At 35.3% G+C, this 17,013-nt stretch overlaps 1 protein-coding gene and 1 long non-coding RNA gene across 4 annotated transcripts in view; one reads left to right on the top strand and one right to left on the bottom strand.

Annotated features, from left to right (window-relative positions):
• Positions 1-17,013, bottom strand: part of LOC143251056 (uncharacterized) — a 135,402-nt gene that overhangs the window by 108,253 nt on the left and 10,136 nt on the right.
• The window catches only part of LOC143251060 (uncharacterized), a 30,915-nt gene that overhangs the window by 13,109 nt on the left and 793 nt on the right, over positions 1-17,013 (top strand). Inside the window, exons 4-5 of one of the 3 annotated variants that reach the window (XR_013028477.1) lie at positions 815-1,068; positions 1,173-2,572. The exons of 1 other annotated variant lie outside the window; for it this stretch is intronic. This is a non-coding gene — a long non-coding RNA (uncharacterized LOC143251060). Of the gene's footprint in view, positions 1-814; positions 1,069-1,172; positions 2,573-17,013 lie in introns of those variants that run through there. One more of the 3 variants, XR_013028476.1, reaches the window with a different exon arrangement.

Below are 17,013 nucleotides of genomic sequence, written 5' to 3'. Positions count from 1 at the left end.
AGTGCAAATAATATTGATGTAATATAAGTACAAAACGTGCACACACACATACACCACACATAAAAGTAGGCACCACCAAATCTACAAAATCAAAATAGTTACTTGTTTAAAAAAAAAAAAAACGCGTTGGACTAGTTTGGTGTTCGTGAACAAATAGGATTCTCAGAAGCTACTGCAAGTGACGACGTCACAAGCGCAGAGGCTTACTTCCAATATACGGGTCTTGTATTTCGTAGGGACACGCGCACAAGCCATGTGTAACCAAAAGGGCCTTGAGTAACTAGTCTGACTAGGCTAGCAAACGATAACGCCAGTAGGTGTAATATGGCTGCATTACACCATACACACAAACGTTACTCCTGTCTAACCAGTACCAGTTTGACTTGTTCCGTCCACGTGATGCGACCGGGTGAAACTAAACGATGATTTTATAACTGGTGTACGACTGAACACGGACAAACATTTTGTATTTCAAGTTCTCTCTTGACCCAAATGACTTTCACTGAGGGATTAATGGTAATTTGATCTTACACCTATTCTAAACTCTATCCTTTCCCACCTCTTCATACGACGTGAACTAAAAGTATACATTATGATACTTGCTATCAAACAGTTTAATTTACTTATACTTCAGCAAGACAACATTTATTTTTGAAACTATAATTACAATGAAGAGCGCCTCACTAGAAGGCACAAAACAACATATCTTGCTAGCTATATATTCCGATGTTATAATCAGTGTTAATTTTTAAAGTACATTTAAACTAGGTTTTTACTTTCCGAAAGAGTAATATTCTCTATGTTTCTCCTATAGGGATAGACTGTTGCCATGGAAACATTCACCTGTCAACATATACTATGCAGGTTATTTATCATCCATGAGCAAAGATCATCAACTCTCTCAACTTCATGATACATTCACGTCCTTACACAGTTTCAGGAAATTTGATTCTTTATCACGTTCCAGCACATACCAGAATGGATGCCACATTCATTTTACGTCCAATCAGTCTAAACCATAACTAAAGAATGCATTAGTCTTGTGGTCAATGAAAAGTCATTTAGAGGGTAGTTTTTCTCCTCGTGGCTTTGTCATTTCCCGACGATCATTTTTGAAATAGTTGAAGTTTTTCAATTCTAACGTTGCCTTGTTCATTTTTTTCCCTTATCAGATAACGCCAACTTGGCTGACCAAAATGCTGCAGTGTCTTTTCGTTGGCCAAAAAGGTGATTTATACAAGTCCCAGTCGAGGAATGTTATAGGAAAGTGAATGGCCATGCAGTGACGCAATTCTAAGAGAATAAAACTGAGATTTCATGGATGAGTACAGAGTTTTAGTTTCTGAGAGTTATAGTTAGCTTTCATCGTGACTAGTTCTGCAAAAGTATATCTGGAGAAAAGAAAAACCTTGTCACTGATCCAGGAATGGCAATAATTGATTTGTTCATGCAAACAAATAACACACAGTGGTTTTTGTACTTGTATTAATTAATAAAGATTGTAAGACTTTCTATTCCTGGACTTAAAACTCCAATAGTATATATTTAGTATTGTCCAATAATACTGCATCTTATCAAACATCCTACTTCACAGACTTACCGATACAGCTTTCTAGTTAATTCAGGTCACTTTAATATATATATAACTTTCGTCGTTTCTTTGTCGTGGTAAATAGGTGACACTCAGTTTTATAGTGTGCGTAGATGTTTAAGGTTTTTGGATGTGCACTCTAATGCTACGCTATATGACAATCGATATCTGCCTATTTTTCATTCAAATATATGAACGTTTTCAGTTTTAACAGTGTCATTCAGCCCTCAAAATACAACAGAATTCACCATTTAACTCTTTAAAAAGTCATAGGGACATACCTCCAGTACCACCTTGGTATCTTTGCAGTCCTATTCATTTCGTTGCTTTAAAGATAAAATCTGTTGTATGTTACAAATTAAAAACAACCATATTTAGGGGATCTCCAAAAATAAAGTTTACATCGAAGATCACATAACACAAATATTCATAAACAAAACACGTATTTCCTTTCTCCATATTCATTCACTCTTTCGAACATTCGCGACAAGACGTCCCTTGAATAATTTAGTTAAAACTTTTTAGCTATTTTTGTGTCAGATCATAGGCTTATGACTGAAATGTATATCTTTTTACACATTATCATGTCCTTATTTCGTGTATTCTTAACACCTACAGTTATTGTTAACAAACAATGAAATTCTCTATTATAGCTTATGTTTTGAATGTCGTCGCTACTGCTGGTTTGAATTACTGAAAGTTATGTATATTATGCTACTGTTAATACCCTATGCAAAATTACATATTTAGCACACGCAAATTTACCACAGGAATCGTAAGGTTGTGATTTTATTTGTCACTTGTAGGTTAACTATATATCCAAATTAAAGATATTCACCACCCACATATCACATAACGGTTTCTAAAAACGCTTTACTTAAATTTGATTGGATCTATAAAGATAAAAACATTCACTTTTTTCTAAACTTAAGAACTTGAAGTAAACACTAGTAGCACGACTATAGTCTTGTTTGTTTGTAATGAAGCACACAACTACGCTTTGCCCACCGCGGTTATCGAAACCCAGTTTCTAGTGTTGCAAGTCCGCAAACATTTCACTGTGTGTTTTTCTTATAGCAAAGCCACATCGGGCAATCTGCTGAGCCCACCGAGGGGAATCGAACCCCTGATTTTAGCGTTGTAAATCCTGAGACATACCGTTGTACTAGCGGGAGGCACATTCCACTGTGTTACTGGTGGTTTGTTTGTTTGTTTTTAATTTCGCGCAAAGCTACTCAAGGGCTATCTGCGCTAGCCATCCCTAATTTAGCAGTGTAAGACTAGAGGGAAGGTAGCTAGTCATCACTACTCACCGCCAACTCTTGGGCTACTCTTTTACCAACGAATAGTGGGATTGACCGTGACATTATAACGCTCCCACGGCTGAAAGGGCGAGCATGTTTTACGCGACGGGGATTCGAACCCGCGACTCTCTGATTACGAGTTGAACGCCTTAACCCACCTGGCCATGCCGGGCCGTCACTGGTGAGCAACACAACTACAGAGCTATATGTATCAATGCAACTTACTGAGTACAGAAATGACTGGAGCAACCAGTGTGGCGGTGGGTGGTGATGACTAGCTGCCTTCCCTCTAGTCTTACACTGCTAAATTAGGGACGGCTAGCACAGATAGCCCTCGAGTAGCTTTGTGCGAAATTCCGAAAACAAACAAACAATCAATGCAACAGTTATACTATTTAATTTCATACACCATTTAAAACATCCGAAAAATAGCTAATTCAAAGTATAATGACAATTTGAAATGTTTTTCTCAATGAATTGATAACATCGAACGTAATCTGTTGTCTGCTAAGTTACAGCCGTGGAAAGGTGAATATAACAAGTAAAACAACCTGAACAACATTAAACTGACATTAAGTTATAATTCATAGATTGTTTTTTACATTTTAAAATCAACTTGAAAATGTTGTTGAAAATATTTTTAAATCATACTCTTAATTATAAAAAAACATTTACGTTATAGCCCTTTCATAAATTGGGTCAACTTTATTTTGTTTAGTTACGACAATACTGGAATGTGTTTATTAACTTGAAAAGTCTAAAATAGGAAAGCGGAACAATGTGTTCACGTAGGGAAGTATGGGTTCATTATTCCATTATCCCTCCTTTATGTGTATCTCTTCTTACACGGGTGTAATTTTAGCTAGTTAGAACTAAGAGATTGGGTTAAATTAATATATAATTATGTTAAGTAGGTCAGGCGCTTCAAACTTCCTGTACTTCTGGCTGTTAGCGAGTGCGGAAGTTTGAACGAGTAGCACTCTTACTACAACTATCACATTGACAATCAGCTGCAAAGTGACCTGTATAACCTTAATAAACGTCTTTATCCAATGTTTTAGCCTCTAGTGCCCCCCCCCATCCTTTTTTAAACACTTATAGTAAGTTGTCCAGAAATAAATGTCGGAATTCTCACGATGACATTTAGAAGCTGAATATTGAGTAACTTATTGTTGGTGTTGTCGCTTACAACGTGTCTTAATCGTCTGCTGTTTCAACTCTACTAAGAGCAAGTTTCGCAACCCCCAAGGCAGCATGGACAAGAAGGACTTTCGTCTGATTTTCCTTTACGATTTCAAATTTGAACGAAAAGCTACCGAAACTGCACGGACCAATTTATTTGTTTGTTTGTTTTTTAGTATTTCGCACAAAACTACTCGAGGGCTATCTATGCTAACCGTCCCTAATTTAGCAGTGTAAGACTAGAGGGAAGGCAGCTAGTCATCACCACCCACCGCCAACTCTTGGGCTACTCTTTTACCAACGAATAGTGGAATTGACTGTCTCATTATAACGCCCCCACGGCTGAAAGGGCGAGCATGTTTGGCGTGACGGGGATGCAAACCCGCGAGCCTCAGATTACGAGTCGCACGCCTTAACACGCTTGGCCGTGCCGGGCCTACTACACGAACCATCAAACAGGCATTTAGCCTGGATCTATTACAGAACGGGCAGGTTTATACATGGAGATGGAAGTCTTGAAGACCACGAATGTCATGGAAGGAAGCCATCCTTAGATGAAAACACATTAAGGGAAGCAGTTGAGACATACTCTCACACAACAGTATGTGAGCTGGAAGAAAACCTAGGAACAAGCAAATCAAACATTGCTAACCACCTGAGTGCGACTGAAAAGACGAAAAATTTGGTTAAATGGGTTCCGCATGAGCTGACTTAAGATCAACAAATTCGGCGTTGTGAGACCCATCAAGGACGACGCTTCAAAAATTGAACGAATTGGAAATCGAGGTTCTGCTTCATCCACCTTATTCCCTAGACCTTTCCCCTACAGATTTATATTTTTTTCAAGCACTTTGACAACATTTTGAGCAATAAACGCTCTCAACACTAGTTAGCTGCAGAAGAAGCTTTCAGGAAGTTCATTGACCATAGAAAATCGTATTTCTACAGCAGGGGCATAAACAGCGTCGTAACACGTTGGCAAAAGTGTATTAAAACAAATGGTGCTTATTTTGATTAAAGCATGCTTTACAACACTGGTTTATACTTTTCCAAACTTCGCAGTTCAAAAACGACATTTATTTCTGGACAACCAAACACCACGATCACGAATTACTACTGTCCCCTAAAATAACTTTATACAGGATAGTTTAAACAGTTTGATTGCCAATCTTATTCAAGTCTACAAAATCAGAAAATGCAAAAAAATACGTTATTAATATTATTGTTTTCAGGCTTCACATTTGTCTTAGCATCCATTCAGCGAATCGATGACACCGAAATCGGATGATTGAGTTTGCTATGGAGGGGTTTCGCGTCTTGCATTATTTAAGTTAAAACTCAAAACATTTCACCGCCAAAAGAACTCACCTCTCAATAGTGTTTGACAACAAAGTTGTGAAGTTTAGGGGGTTGGGTAGAGTGTGTTCTTCCTAAACAAACTAGTAGAAGTGTGCATGATTAAGCAGGTACACTATTCTTAAACACCTCACAGCAGCAAGTGAGAATATTTAAACTTTTCTCGACTATTTCACTTCATAAAACAAGTCAAAGCTGTAGAAGAAACAGCTGTATAAAGTTGAGGAACCAGATCTTGTGGAGAACTATGTATAATAGCCACGTGCTCTGGGTGGGATTTTCTCACTCACAGCCTGAAATATAATGCTAATTTGGATACGATGACAAGCAGTTCTGATTCCAGACATCGAAAGAGCTCAAATCTTTATTCAGAAATTAAAAAAAAAAAAAAAGATAATGCTGGAATTCTTTTTTCTGGGGGAACCAACTTGCCAAAAAATGTCTCATTAACTCAATAAAGGGATATCATTCCTTGTTATTATACTTTTTGGAAGGATCTAGTTTCTGTGCTTATGTTATTGTTTGCTTAGCGCAAAGCTACATAATGTGCTATCTGCACTCTTCCCACCACAGGGAATCGAATGTCTGCAAACGTACCTCTAATCCATTAGGAGTCATTATTCATGAAACAGAGAAACTATTATTACTAAACACAATGGAGGGTAATAAAAACTGTATTAAAACACTGTTACATTTTTTTATGAATCTAAAAACGTTGAGTTGGGTTAAACTTGTACCTAAGTTTAGTAAGGTAACGCAACTAAACGTTTTCATTTTAGTTAAATAAAAAATAATAATTAAAAACGTTGCACACCAGATTTTTATACATGAAAAAACAACAAAAACTTACGGAGTGTTACACAATATCAAAACATAAAAAAAATATTCCTCGAGATTTGCAGAACAATTAAGCAGGACTATCACCACGAGAACTTCGAATGAATCAATACATGTACTGAATTTGCTGACCCAAGCTGTGCTGATGAGCCTTGCGTAGGCGAATCAAATAATACATGAGACCTCTAGCATCACAGGATATATTTTTAATTTCACCTTTGGTGAACAAAACGTAATATAATCACTAAACACTTGTCTCACTATATAATAGCAAATGATAAATTAGGCACAATGTCATAATATTATAATAAATGCACAAATCTAAATTAATTTAGATTGCCAAATGGCGAGTTAAAAATGACTTTGAAACTCCATAAATAGAATGAATATATGGTTATTTACGCGACTGTCAGGAAAGATATCAAACAGCTTAAGTGTTTCTTTTCTAGTTTCTATGTGCACTGCTGAACATAAGCAAAGGATAACCAAAATTTGTAATATTATAGATACAACATACCAGAACCACTATTCTAAGTTAATATCAGTTCCCCTCCTCCGCTGGTTCATTGCTACGAAAAACAGACATCTAGTAATTAGTCACATGATTTTAATTAGAAACTATTCATCATTCAGCTTATACGTTGGTCTCACATGCTGTTGTCTCATGGTGAGAGATCAGGGAAGATTACTGAATATTTTGTTTTTTCATTAACCAAATGAAAGCTAGCCAGTCAAGTCAGCTGTATCGAGTTAGCTGAAACTATCACCAAATGTCGTTAACAAATTGTGAAACTCCTTCTAAACCAATAAAACGGTGTTCGAAAACCTTGATAAGATAATTAAGTCATTACCCACAACAGAAATTGGACTCTATGCGATCGTAGGGTACCAGCTTTGAGACAGAATTCAATGTTCTCAGCCGAACTGGAAAGTGTGTCTATTTAGCAACATATTTCACAAGGCCAGCCTATCTACCTTACGTTCCATGATATGTTTTAGGCTTATAAGATAGAACAAAACTTCTCACCTACAATGGTGCGAAGAATACATCCTACAATTTCTAGAGAAATATTCCTTTTACTCGTAAGCCACGCTTCATTCTTTCTGCAGCCAAATAACTAGCTTACAATCATCGGGAGAAAATACGGTGAGAATAAATGTGCACTGGTCTTAGTACCAATCTTATTAAAAACTCGTATTAGGTAAATAATGAATCATGGGATATAAATTACCTGCCTCATGCTATTATAATACCACTCAAGTATTACTTCTGAAGCGTCATTCTCTGCCAGTTGCTGATTTCTATACTTTGAGTAACGTAAATATTTTGTTTTTTATCCGAGAAAATAACCATACGTCCGGGCTGAATATGCACGTATATAGCGACGAATTTAAATTTATTTAGGTCATAAACATTGAATATGCATTTGTAAAGTCACGTTTTGTTTCACATGCTTTATCGGTAAATAAAATAATATGCACTTGTAGAGATGAACGCATATGGCTTCTTACTGACTAGTCTTAACATATATTTGTGTATGGTTTGGTTTGTTTTGAATTTCCCGCAAAGCTACTCGAAGGTTATCTGCGCTAGCCATCTCTAATTTTGCAGTGTAAGACTAGATGGAAGGCAGCTAGTCATCACCACCCACCGCCAACTCTTGGGCTACTCTTTTACCAACGAATAGTAGGATTGACCGTATCATTATAACGCCCCCACAGCTGCAAGGAAGAAGCAGAAATAGTAATAAATTGATCTACTGATCTTGTACGTCACTAAGTATTTAGAAAATGCTTAGGTGATCTTATGTTAGATTGATTTAAACGGAATTTACTGTGGACACGATCTAATAAATGTTAGCTTTTTTATTCGGTCGTCGGCCACGTGTACGTTTATGAAATATATCAGTCCTGGTTAAAATATTGAACATGGCCACGGAATGCCTTTCAGGTAAGGCACCCCCATACTTAAGATTTGTTTCATTGTAGGTTTGTGATCTTTGAATGATTCTTAAATATTTTTTTTAAAAAAATATAAGACCCAATGCTCCAAAAATAATTTCACATTCGAATCTTCTAAAACAACAACAACAAAGATTGCTCAGAGCTCAAAATCATTGTTATAGGTGCGGCCCACACTTGTATATGAAGAAGTAGGGACTTTTTTTTTTTTTAATAAATCTGTCACTTTTCATCTACGCGACAAATGTAAGTGGTTTAACTTAGCCAACTAGATATTTGTACAATGAAAATATTCGAGACTTAATTTAGATAACAAAACAATGAGGAGCTTAGTTTAACCAACTGTAATAAGTTGTAAACGTGTTGGGTAAGTCTTTTCAAATAAAACAGAAGAGAGTATATTCACCCAGATTGTAATTTGATACGACATAGCGTATTCAACGTCTTCTCCCTAAAACATTAACCCACTAGATTGAAAACGTTTCGCATGTTTAATAGTATTATATATTATGCACTAAACAAGTTCACGATGTCAAAATATCACAAGTTGAAATAAATTAAGAAGCTCAGTGTTGTAAACTACAAGTCAAATAGTATTTGTTTATGTTCGCGCGCTGTCACAACTGAAATAAACAATATTGTCACTTTATGAGAACTTCAGTGCAAGTAGTATTTGGAATCGTGTTAATTAATATTTTGTGGAACTACCGTGTTTCTCCGAAAATAAGACAGGGCTTATATTAATTTTCACTCCAAAATTTGACACTAGGGCTTATTTTCGGGGGATGTCTTATTTTGATATATTAAAAAAATGAGGTTACAAAGTAAAACTATTAAACTAACCATTTAAAATAAACTATTATTAAACTATTAAACTAACTGATTAATACTTAAACAAACTAATTAACTAACTATTAAACTAATTAATAAATTAATTTTTTTTCTTTCCTCTTCCTGCTACTCTTAACTAGGGCTTATTTTAAGGGTAGGGCTTATATTAAAACTATCCCCAAAAATCACACTAGGTCTTATTTTATGGGTAGGTCTTATTATCGGAGAAACACGGTAGTAACGAAGCGTTCGTAAACAGGTCGCACATACACAAGTGGCTCGGCATGGCCAGGTGGTTAAGATATTTGACTCGTAACCTGAAGGTCGCGGGTTTGAATCCCCGTCGCACCAAGCGTGCTCGCCCTCTCAGCTGTGGGAGCGTTATAATGTGACGGTCAATTATATTCAAAGTTTTATTTTTACTCCTCATGGCAATGTTCATTGAGTAACAGAATATTTTAAATTATCTGGATCACGTAACAATAACAAATTAGCTTCACTTTCTCCCTAACGCCCGTCACACCAAACATGCTCGCCCTTTCAGCCACGGGGGGTTATAATGTGACGGTCAATCCCACTATTCGTTGGTAAAAGAGTAGTCCAAAAGTTGGCGGTGAGGTGGTGATGATTAACTGCCTTCTCTGTAGTCTTACACTGCTACATTAGGGGCGACTAGCGCAGATAGCCTTCGTGTAGCTTTGCGCGAAATTCAAAACAAACTAAGCCAACTATTTCTACTTGGTAATAATATTCATTATCTAAGGGCTTTCAATAAAATATATCCCATTAAAATTATAAAAATGACAAATATTAATATTAATAAATGTTTGACCATTTACTTACAATCATATTTAGGTAAAAGTGTTACTGAAACTGATTAAAGGTCACAAGTTAAAAAAAAATACAAAACCGCAATTCCCACACTACGTGGTTTGTAAAATAAATATATTTGTGTGTGTGTTTTCATATAGCAAAGCCACATCGGGCTCTCTGTTAAGTCCACCGAGGGGAATCGAACCTCTGATTTTAGCGTTGTAAATCCGTAAACTTACCGCTGTACAAGCGGGATACAAATATATTTGTTAAATTATTATTCCAAAATGTTTCTGAGCAAACAAAGCAATATACGAGAGCACTGCTAGAATTTATTTATGTAACATCCTAAAACAGAAACTCTTCCCTTCCCAATGGGTGATAGAAACTTGCCTGGCTGATAAGGTGCGTTTAGGAATCCCCGATACCACACACGTAGAATACAGGAGGAAAACGTGTACAATTTCTTTGATCATATGCATATACCAAAATAAAAATTTAAATGACTTGATAGTGTTTCTTATCCCTACATTCTATAATGATTATAAATTTTTCCTCGGGCCAATTATACTGCATATCACCAGCCCCTCATACGTATCCCAACATGAAGGCATAGCAACCACAAGCTACTCGTTGACTTCCAGAATGCCCTCACCCTGACTACTCGACAACGATGTGAATATTTCATGGCAATCTCAACAGCAAAATAAATTATATTGACGTATAAACGTGTCCGTGTGCATATATACATATATATAAAACTGTTAGAAGAAAAAACAACGAGTATACAATTTAACGGTATAATATCACCTAACTAAAAAAACAAACACTTATCATGTGACTTGATAAAGACTGTTTGTTCTAAATGTCACCAAATAAAACTGTTTTACTAAAGCAATATTACTCTGCTTCTTTAATCTTATATACGTATGTACGTACAATAGCTGTCGGACTGGTTACTTTACAACTTACCGTCTTCAGTTAAAACACTGTCTATCAATCACATGATTCCTGCTGGAAACTAACGTGGCGAGTAACGAAAGATGTCATTATTAGTATCAGTTTTATTATGAGTTTAAATAGAGCCACTTGTTTTGATAAAGCCAATCTCTTAATGTATATACATACGTTTGTTTGTTTTGGAATTTCGCGCAAAGCTACACGAGGGCTATTTGCGCTAGCTGTCCCTAATTTAGCAGTGTAAGATTAGAGGGAAAGCAGCTAGTCATCACCACCTACCGTCAACTCTTAGGCTACTCTTTTACTAACGAATAGTGAGATAGCGCATATAGACCTCGTGTAGCTTTGCGCAAAATTAAAAAAAAAAAACAAAAATCTCTTCGTACAGGTTTGCTTATTCTTGTGTAGACATATAGAACGTGTTGGAACATCTGGCTCTAATAAACTAAGTAGATTTAAATACGTTTCCACTAAAACTAATTTCAGTTTGAATTAGTAATTTGAACGTGCTAGTGAGTTTCGCATAGAACACACACACATCCTTTTTATCTTTAATAAATGTAACTCGTATGTCATTTATTAGGGATTGTAAAGCTTATTATAATCAGTTTTGAATTGTCATGTAACTCAACTTAGTAGTGGTAGAAAATAAGCATGTTTTACAGCATAGGGTGCTGTGCATAGTATATTTTCATCGTATGTTTTAAAGGTTCTGTTTATCTGTATTCAAATGGCTTAGGTTAACATACTTATTACTAGGATAAGCTAATTAAATAAACCATATGGTCAAGATAACGTTTATTTTTATTATCAAATGAACTTTAAAAGAAGATAAGCGAGCTATATTTTTTATGATGTGAAACAAGGGCTTTCAGTTAGCTGCATTTCGTCTGTCTGTCTTAGTTTTCATTAATAAGCATTTTGTGATTCACTTTTCTGACTTGTGGTGTTAGTCATGTAATGAGAGAAGAAACTATATATATTTATATTGTGACTGAAGGTGTATTTAATAACGCAGACTTACGTAGTACACTGTTTTGAAACGAGTTTGGTAATAAATTGTTTATTGTTATTTCTGTCGGTTTAAATGTTGGATGTATCGCGTGTTTACCCTTTTTATGTGAGACCTGATATATGAACGCATCTAATAAACTTAACAAATATTGTTAACTATTATTGATATATACATCGAAGCTACCATACTATTTCCATATAGTCGTATCTGAACTTTGCTAATACGTAATTTTTTATCTACTGTAAAATAAAATTAGTATGTGTCTGTCATATAGATTAAATTATTAATATCTAATAATCAGCAGTTCATCTGTTAATCAATTGTTACTAAAAATTGATGTTTCATGCCTAATTTTGACATATATTATCTTTTAAAGTATTTTAAATCTGGCAAAATTATTCACAGAAGATAGCTCTTAACTTCATCCTTCACATCTTCAGTAATTGTTTAACACACGATAAAATAATTATTTTAGGTCGAAAGATTTTAAAAGTAAAAAACAGGGTGGCGATGAATGGAACACTGTTTAATTACTGAACATGGCACTTTTGTTTTGTTTTTTTTGCTTTACTGAGACCACAGACCCTTAGAAATAAAACGTTTCCAACAATGTATTAATTCTTTACTAAACAAGAAATCAAACACTTATTTTTATATTTCGTGGCATTTCACAATTCTCTATGGTTTTTGGTAGAAAGGTTTCTAACAGCGACCGTACTTTCTTTTTCCTTTTTCTGTGGCTCTTTTCAGGATAAATTTCACTCGTTTGACACTTTATTTATTCTTTGAATAGTGTTTGTTGTACTGTATTGGTAGTAATACAACAACAAGCGAATTAATATCAGTATTGTTGGTAATAGTACAACTAATGATATATGACACTATTCATATTACTAAGACATATTTAATTACTTATCTACTAAATCAATATATCTTGTTTATTTGTTGTTGTGTTTTTATTACAGACAAATATAAATGTTTTAAAGGAGAGTCGTTGCCAAGCGGTGGTTCTCGCAGTTAGTAACCAACGTGTCATTAGGTGACGCATTCTTCCTAGGGTGCTGCTAACTAACGCCAGGTGTTGATTAACACTGACACTGTGGGAAACAGTTTCAGGAAGTCGCCCTAACCTTTGTTTAGAATAATACAGAACTACTGTCAAGGCTAGTACAAGTATTCTTCAAATGAATATTTGTATTACACAATAACATAAATAATTCGTGTTTTGCAGTATTTTATATGCATCATACTTTATATATTTTAATGTTTCCTTTTGTATAATTACAGTGGAACCCCTATAAGCGGCCACCCCTCAGATTCGGTCACCCCTTGAAAGCGGTCATTCAAACACAGTCCCTTTTTTTTTTTTTGCATAATCCCTAATTATGTACAGTGGAACCCCTCTAAAGCAACCACCTTCGGGACTGAGACAAACTGGCCTGATTAGAGGGGTTCCACTGTACATAACTTACAACTTATTCATCAAGTTACCCACAAAAATAGGTGATAATACCTGCTACATTATTTTAAGTTATAAGTCATTAAGAATGCTTGAATTATTCATCATAATGTCTTGTACAGATGTAAAACTGACAGGTAAAAGTAAAACCATAAAGTGGTTCATTTCTACAAAGTAATGAACCAACAGCCAGTATCAAGTAATTGTATAAACGAAAATATGAAAATAAATCTCATTTAGTTGATTTTTGATGTATAGACATTTAACAGTTATGTGTATACACGCTGATGAATATGCTTATTTATGCCAGCAGCTCCAAGTCTTTCCTTATAAAAATGTTATTTTTCAATTCTGTAAGTTGTCTGTTTGAAGCGTTAAAAGAAATCTATTTCATTTCATAACGGTTTACATTCTTTGAGTTTTGTAAAAATATATACGTATGTGACCTTTTATCCATTATGACAGAAAAATGTAAGATTGTAGAAATAATATGTTATTTTATAACGTATAATGTTTTAACAACATATTACTAAAATATCAAAAACATTGAGATCACTTGTCTCACACATTTTGTGAATACGTATGTATATACAAAATGTTATAATGTGACGGTCAATCCCACTTCGTTGGTAAAAGAGTTGGTGGTGGGTGGTAATGACTAGCTTAGTCTTACACTGCTAAATTAGGGACGGCTAGCACAGATAGCCCTCGAGTAGCTTTGTGCGAAATTAAAAAACAAATAAACAACTAACTAGTTTAACAAAACCATCTTAATGTATTTCAGAAGCAATTAGGTTACAAAACACGCTCACGCATTTCAGAACTATTTCTTTTCTTAATCGCAAAATGAAGACATTGCACTGGGAATATCTCACACATTTATATCTCAACTGTAAAAGTAATGATGACAGACCTTTCGTGTAAAAAAAACTAAAAATACGTTATTAAATCCTCTAAAATATGCCTTGAACCTGTACACATTTTTTTTCTCTAAATTCACTCAAAAAAGCTTTATTTATTAACGCTATATACAACTTATTTTTTTTGTAGCTTCAACCTCTCATAATTTCACACTACCTACTCCTTGAAATCTGAGGTGGAATCACACCGTTACTGGCTCTGGTTCTGCAATACGAAAGAGTCGGAATTGCACTTCTGCTGTAATCAATCATAACGGCTGGTATTTGGAACTCTTATATTTACTTTTCGAGATGTTGAATAGTGGCATTTGCTATCTTTATAATGGATACAATTCAAAGAAATCTTCGTATAGTACCTGAACTGATAATTATTTTTGTTGTTCTTATAATTTAGTTACAACAACGATAAACCGTATCGTACTTAAAGTGAAAATCAATGTAAACACTCAGAAGTTTAAGTAATTGTTTCATTTCACACAGTTATACACAATACAGTGCAATAAAACTTTTTCTCTTTACATGCGATTTACAAAACGTGTGAAAACAGTGAGTACGCGATTTGCTAACATACTAACCTATCATTCATTGGCCAAGATAGGATTTTAAGAAAAATCTAGAGGTGGGTGCGGGTAGCTCTCAGAAATACAGAAGAGAGATACGTTACTTGAGAAATGCATATTTTTCTTGCACACAAAAACAGTAGACTTCAGAGGACATAAATATCTATTTCGGCGCCCTAATACACCCCGTCAAAACGTGAATGCTATTTCGTCTCACTGTCTTCTGACCAAAACGATATGATTAGCCATAAATGAGTCTATTTGTGTTTGTGATAACAAAACAGAATAAGGTGTCCATAAAACATGTCACCCAGATTCAGGTGTTTCATACAAGCATGATGTATCTGCTAAGAATTCGATTACCGATATTAATTACTTACCTTTTACACTTCAATTTAATTTGAGCATAAAATCCCAAGGAGTTTTTGTTCTTTTTAATAAGCATTGAACAGTGCAGTAAAAACTGTAATTCAAAGTTATCTTGCAATATATTTGGATGTAACAGCACTTTGAATACGACTTAAATTTCAAATGATAACCTGACTTCTTGATCACATAAAATACTGTATTTACAGTATTAAAATATGTTATATTTAGCGCTGGAAAACACTGAATATGATTATTCATAATCAGGAAATCAGTTTCATTCAATACGTATATAGATTATAGAACTATTGACGAAACAATCCAGCCACCAGGGGCAGTACGGAGGGCGGAGCTTCAAGTCGTATGCCCCACGTCATCACTGCCGCATTTGCTGATTCATCTGAAAGTTTGCTCCTGCGGCGCATGTACTGGGTGTATTGATAGTTTTGAACAACCAAACATACAGCGTCATTTTATACTGTTTTTTTTTTTTCTTGGCAAGCCTCTTAAGTATTAATATTGATCTTTAATTTCTATTTTTATAAACATTAAAACCACAAATGAATACACAAGTCAAAGAAGGTTCTAGAAAGTCAAAACTAGAATGAAATTCGAACACCCAGATAACCCATATTAAAACATACTCCTCTTATTATTTGTATTATTTACCCAAGTTCTAGGCATATGAAAGCGTATTAAAAAAACGGAAATGTAACATATTTTTCTGTTGCTCATAATTTTTATTTCTTAACACTTAATCACTGTATTGAACTCAGAAAATAAATTGTTACAAAACACTGGTTCTTGCTATATGTCTTTAAAACAAGTGGTACTACCTGTTTGTTTATTAGGATTTAAGGTTGGTTTCTTTTGAATTTCGCACAAAGCTACAAGAGGGCTATCTGCGCTAGCCGTCCCTAATTTAACAGTAGAAGACTAGAGGGAAGACAGCTAGTTATCACCACCCACCGCCAACTCTTGGGCTACTCTTTTACCAACGAATAGTGGGATTGACTGACATATTATAACGCCCCTACGGCTGAAAGGGTGAGCATATTTGGTGTGATGGGGATTCGAACCCACGACCCTCGGATTACGAGCCGAGTGCTTTAACCACCTGGCCATGCCGGGCCTAGGATTTAAATATCACAATTCTTCCTGGTGGCTGGATCAAAGCACAGAGAATCGTGTAACTTTGTGCTTAATAACAAACAAAATAAGTATCACGATTAACAGTTGACCTGGTGGTGGTAGAGCTGGACACAAAACCTTCGGGGCTGAAATCCTTTCAAAAATATGTTTGCCCTTTAAACCGTGGGAGCGTTATAATGTGTTCATCAACCCCATTGTCTGTTGGTAAATAATAGTGCAAGAGTTGGCGGCGGTTGGCGTTGACTAGTTGCCTTTCCTCTAGTCTTGTCACTTCAAAATTAGGAATGGCTAGCGCAGATAGCGCTCGAGTAATTTTGTGCGAAATTTAACAAACATCCAGAGTTACTCATGAATATTTGAACAAGTAAGGAAAACTAGCAAGTAGAAAACCCTTCTTTATACTTCGTTAGCACAAGTATATAAAATAATGTTTAGAAACGAACAGTCGACACTGCCCAAAACTGTAACTGTAGACAGACAACGCTATTTTTGTCTACTCGAAACCACAAGTCTCGTCTCAGACGCAGTCCGAATAAGCACAACCAGGAGAGACCAGTTGATTACTTGTACGTTTCAAGAGCACAGTTCTCACTCGTTTGAAATGTCACTATGCTGAAGTAGGTGATTATTCATTGTACACCAACAAACACGAGTTGGTTGTTTGCTTTTTTTTATTTTAGAAATGTGTTTATAGCATCGAGGTCA

The sequence above is a fragment of the Tachypleus tridentatus genome, chromosome 1 (assembly GCF_004210375.1).
Source record: "Tachypleus tridentatus isolate NWPU-2018 chromosome 1, ASM421037v1, whole genome shotgun sequence".
Classification (NCBI taxonomy): domain Eukaryota; kingdom Metazoa; phylum Arthropoda; class Merostomata; order Xiphosura; family Limulidae; genus Tachypleus; species Tachypleus tridentatus.
The sequence above is the reverse complement of the archived record's forward strand: the minus strand, read 5'-3'. Positions and strand labels throughout refer to the sequence as shown.